This window comes from Lontra canadensis, unplaced genomic scaffold, assembly GCF_010015895.1.
Source record: "Lontra canadensis isolate GAN:19392208 unplaced genomic scaffold, GSC_riverotter_1.0 scaffold114, whole genome shotgun sequence".
NCBI lineage: Eukaryota > Metazoa > Chordata > Mammalia > Carnivora > Mustelidae > Lontra > Lontra canadensis.
In genome coordinates, this window is record NW_022631108.1 from 2,265,478 (window position 1) to 2,271,477 (window position 6,000).

The window sequence follows — 6,000 nt, forward strand, 5'->3', positions numbered from 1 at the left end:
ACTGAAGTTCAGACAGGTTATGTGACTTGCCAGAAGTGCCACAGATAGTAAGTTTGGCAGAACTGGAATTTGACCCATGGAATTTGACTCCAGTCTGTGGTATCAACCACAACTTTATACTGTTTCTTCTGCTATTTTTCCACTCTTTCTATATATTCTAAACACTCAAACATTTTCTCTCTTACTAATTTGTACTCAATTATCAACTCAGTGTCTCTGGACATAATGTTTATTCTTCCTGGAATGATTTTCTCCTAAAGTTTTGACCATCTAACTCTACTTATTTTTCAGGTCTAAGCATATATATTGCTTTTACAGGAAGGCCTTTTATCATATCTCAGTTTTGATTAGACATCCCTTTCATACAAATACAGTCAAAAACTATTTAATTCCTTCCTAGCATATCACACTCATGCTTATAATACGAATTATTATAATTAATTCTATATGTACATGTACATATATGTATATGTTTATTTTAAGTCTCCTCTTCTAGAATTTCAGCTTAATGAGCCTAAGAACTTTGATTTCATTACAGCTATATCCATTGTGCATAGAATGGTTCCAGGGACAAAATAGGTGCCCATAACACTTGTTGAATAAATCAATAGATATGTAAATGCTTGCTTGTAGACACTACATTTGTATGTAGAGAAAAAAAAATCACTACTTTTTTGTTTGAGGAAAATATTTCTTGTGGTAAGAATTATCTGGGTTCACAGACAGAACAGGCATATAGAAAGAGAAAGAGGGGAAGTGCAATTCCAGCCAGATAGCATTACTAAAAACATTCCCCACATCTCCTACATTGGGTTCAATACTTATAAAAGGAAATTTCATTCCATTTTGTCTTAAAGTATTTTTAGCCCCCAGAGATCTGTAACTGCTTGCTAGAACAAGGTCTTTGAGGAAAGAGGTATAGGATGGATGCACGCCAGTAAGGCAGAAGGAAAAGAAAAGAGGTGAGAGAAGAGCAAAAATGAAAATAATCATCCCAAAGGTAAACAGAACCATCCTCTGAAAAGCCACAGACATGGCACTTTTTAAACTCCCCTTATTAGAGTAAATCCCACTATTTCCCATATAGCAGTTCCCAAAAAAGCAAACAACATGATTGTCTCTAGCAAAAATGTAATCTCAAGGTAATAGCACCATTAGTTTGCTTTTAATCATAAAATTGCTCTGAAGTGAATAGTTATAATTATTTATAACACATTTAAGGTAGAAATTTTATCATTTGTTCTCATATTTATAATTATTTATGAGTAAACTTCCTATTATATTTTCAACAACTTTAAGTTTTTCTAAATGTCAGAATATGTATTTTTTTAAAGATTTAATTTATTTATTTTACAGGGAGAGAGAGGGGGAGCACAAGTAGGCAGAAAGGCAGGCAGGGAGAAGGGTGGAACAGGCTCCCTGCTGAGCAGAGAGTCAGTGCAATGATCAATTCCAGGACCCTGAGACCTGAGCCAAAGGCAAAGGCTGAACCCACTGAGCCACCCGACACCTTCAGAATGTTTATAGGTGGGAAAGCATTAGAGTTGTTCTCCAAAGAAGTTCTTCTGAGGGTAAGTTACTGAATACAATGACAAAAATAGATAATTGAATTACAGTAAAGTGGTCAAACATTTAATGATGTTGAAGAAAGCAGGCATTGAATTCTGGCACATCTTTTAAGTGACCTAAGGCAGATCTTCCTAAAGTAATCCAGTGTTTAATTTTGACACGAGATGTCAAAAATTATTTTATTTTATTTTTTTATAAACATATAATATATATTTTATCCCCAAGGGTACAGGTCTGTGAATCGCCAGGTTTACACACTTCACAGCACTCACCATCCACATACCCTCCCCAATGTCCATAACCCCCGCAAACCCCCTCCCCCCATCAACCCTCAGTTTGTTTTGTGAGATTAAGAGTCACTTATGGTTTGTCTCCCTCCCAATCCCACCTTGTTTCATTTACTCTTTTCCTACCCCTTTAACCCCCCATGTTGCATCTCCTCTCCCTCATATCAGGCAGATCATATGATAGTTGTCTTTCTCCGATTTACTTATTTCGCTAAGCATGATACCCTCTAGTTCCATCCACATCATTGCAAATGGCAAGATTTCATTTCTTTTGATGGCTGCATAGTATTCCATTGTGTATATATACCACATCATCTTTATCCATTCATCTGTTGATGGACATCTAGGTTCTTTCCATAGTTTGGCTATTGTAGACATTGCTGCTATAAACATTTGGGTGCACGTGTCCCTTCAGATCACTACATTTGTATCTTTAGGGTAAATACCCAGTAGTGCAATTGCTGGGTCATAGGGTAGTTCTATTTTCAACATTCTGAAGAACCTCCATGCTGTTTTCCAGAGTGGTTGCACGAGATGTCAAAATTTTTAATTAAAAAACTATAAAGAATGAAAAGGGAGATAGCATGACTAACACCAAGGAAATAGAAACAATCATTAGAAATTATTACCAATAGTTATATGCCAATCAGTTAAGCAACCTAGATGAAATGAATGCATTCCTGCAAACCTATAAACTTCCAAAACTGAATCAGGAAGAAATTAACAACCTGAATAGACCAATATCTAGTAACAAGATTGAAGCAGTGATCAAAAACCTACCAAAAAACAAGAGTCCAGGACCTGATGGATTCCCTGGGGAATTCTACCAAACTTTCAAAGAAGAAATAATACCTATTCTCCTGAATCTGTTTCAAAAAATTGAAGCAGCAGAAAACTTCCAGACTTTTTTTATGAAGCCAGCATTACCCTAATCCTTAAACCAGGCAAAGACCCTACCAAAAAGGAGAATTTCAGACCAATATCACAGATGAATATGGATGCTAAGATTGTCAACAAGATCCTAGCAAACAGGATCCAACAGTACATTGAAAAGATTATCCACCATAACCAGGTGGGACTTAACCTTGGGTTGCAAGGGTCTTTCCACATTTGCGAATCAATCGATGTGATAGAATAAATCAATAAGAGAAGAGAGAAGAACCACATGGTCCTCTCAATTGATGCAGAAAAAGCATTTGACAAAATACAGCATCCGTTCCTGATTAAAATGCTTAAAAGTATAGGGATAGAGGGAACATTCCTGAACTTCACAAAATCTGTCTATGAAAGACCCACAGCAAATATCATGCTCAATAGGAAAAACCTGACAGCTTCCCCTTGGAGATCAGGAACACGACAAGTTTGCCCACCCTCATCATTCTTGTTCAACATAGTGATAGAAGTCCTAGCACAAGCAATCAGACAACAAAGAGAAATAAAAGGTATTCAAATTGGCAATGAAGAAGTCAAACTCTCTCTCTTCACAGATGACATGATACTTTTTATGGAAAAACCAAAAGACTCCACCTCCAAACTTCTAGAAATCATACAGCAATTCAGTAATGTGGCAGAATAGAAAATCAATGTACAGAAATCAGTTGCTTTCTTATACACTAACAATGAAAATACAGTAAGGGAAATGAGAGAATCAATTCCATTTACTGTAGTACCAAGAACCATCAGATACCTGGGAATAAACCTAACCAAAGAGGTAAAGTATCTGTACTCAAGGAACTACAGAACACTCATGAAAGAAATTGAAGAAAACACAAAAAGATGGAAGAGCATTCCATGTTCATGGATCAGAAGAATAAACATTGCTAAAATGTTTACACTGCCTAGAGTAGTCTATACTTTCAATGTCATTCCAATCAAAATTCCTCTGGCATTTTTCAAAAAGCTGGAACAAACAATCCTAAAATTTGTATGAAACCAGAAAAGACCCCGGATTGCTAAGGAAATGTTGAAAAAGAAAAACAAAACTGGGGTCATCATGTTGCCTGATTTCAAGATTTACTACAAAGCCGTGATCACTAAGACAGCATGGTACTGGCACAAAAACAGACACATAGACCAGTGGAACAGAGTACAGAGCCGAGATGTGGACCCTCAACTTTATGGTCAACTAATCTTCAACAAAGCAGGAAAAATATACAGTGGAAAAAAGACAGTTTCTTCAATAAATGGTGCTGGAAAAATTGGACAGCTTTGTGTAGAAGAATGAAACTCAACCATTCTCTTACATCATACACAAAGATAAATTCAAAATGGTTAAAAGACCTCAACATGAGGCAGGAATCCATCGGAATCCTAGAGGAGAACTTAGGCAGTAACCTCTTTGACATTGGCCACAGCAACTTCTTTCAAGATATGTCTCCAAAGACAAAGGAAACAAAAGCAAAAATGAACTTTTGGGACTTGATCAAGAGCAAAAGCTTCTTCACAGCAAAGGAAACAGTCAACAAAACAAAGAGGCAACCCACGGAATGGGAGAAGATATTCACAAATGACAGTACAGAAAAAGGGCTGATATCCAAGATCTATAAAGAACTCCTCAAACTCAACACACACAAAACAGATAATTATGTCAAAAAATGGGCAGAAGACATGAACAGACACTTCACCAAAGTAGATACATAAATCTCTAACAGACAGATAAAAATAAATGTTCATTATCACTAGCCCTCAGGGAGATTCAAATCAAAAACACATTGAGATACCACCTTACAACAGTTAGAATGACCAAAATTAACAAGACAGTAAGCAACGTGTGTTGGAGAGGATGTGGAGAAAGGGGAACCCTCTTACACTGTCGGTGGAAATGCAAGTTGGTGCAGTCACTTTGAAGAACAGTGTGGAGATTCCTTAAGAAATTAAAAATAGAGCTTCCCTATGACCCTCCAATTGCACTTCTGGGTATTTACCCCAAAGATACAGATGTAGTTAAAAAAAGGGCCATCTGTATTCCAATGTTCACAGCAGCAATGGCCCCAGTTGCCAAACTTTGGAAAGAACCAAGATGCCCCTCAATGGATTAATGTATAAAGAAGATGTGATCCATATATGCTATGGAGTACTATGCCTCCATCAGAAAGGATGAATACCCAACTTTTGTATCAACATGGATGGGACTGGAAGAGATCATGATGAGTGAAATAAATCAAGCAGAGAGAGTTAATTATCATATGGTTTTGTTTATTTGTGGAGCATAAGGAATATCATAGAGGACATAGGAAGACGGAGAGGAGAGGGAGTTGGGGGAAATTGGAGGGGGAGACGAACCATGAGAGACTGTGGACTCTGAGGAGCTAACTGAGGGTTTTGGAGGGAAGGGCATTGGGAGGTTGGGTGAGCCTGGTGTTGGGTATTATAGAGGGCACGTATTGCAGGGAACACTGGGTGTGGTGCATAAAAAATGAATTCTGGAACACTGAAAACAAATTAAAGAAATAAATAAAAATTTAGAAAAGCTATATAGAAGTTATAGAGTGTTCTACAATTTATAAAGTGTTTTGATATATATGAACTAATTTAATTCAATCTAAAACGTCGTTGGGTGCCACAAGCTCCAAGAATATTCAACTTATATTTTCGTTTCCTGATCTCCTTAATGACAACAATTTAGGGAAAGCTATAATTGCAAAGTCCTCTGTTCAAAAGAAAAATATGGATTTTTAAAAATTATACACATATCTTATTAATGTCTCAAAGGAAGTGGGGCAGTTTAATAGATGTGTGGGGAAAGCAGATACTTTTACACTGTGGAATTGTTAAGGAAAATGTAAATTCAAGCAAAATAGCCAAATTAAAAGAGGCACTGAAATAAATATCAAATCAGAGGGCATATCCAAAAGCAGAAGAGACTGAATTGATTAGATAATACAGAATTTATAAAAATTCAATGGAAGGTCCCAGCATAAACAGAATAAAAACAGAAAGGGAGCAAACTACAAGAGAGTCTTAACTATAATGAATAAACTGAGGGTTGCTGGAGGGTAGGTGTTTGGGGAAATGGGATAATTGGGTGATGGGCATTGAGAAGTGCACTTGATGTAATGAGCACTAGGTATTACATGCAGCTGATGAATCACTAAATTCTGCCCTTGAAAATAATAATACACTGTATGTTAATTAAGTTGAAATT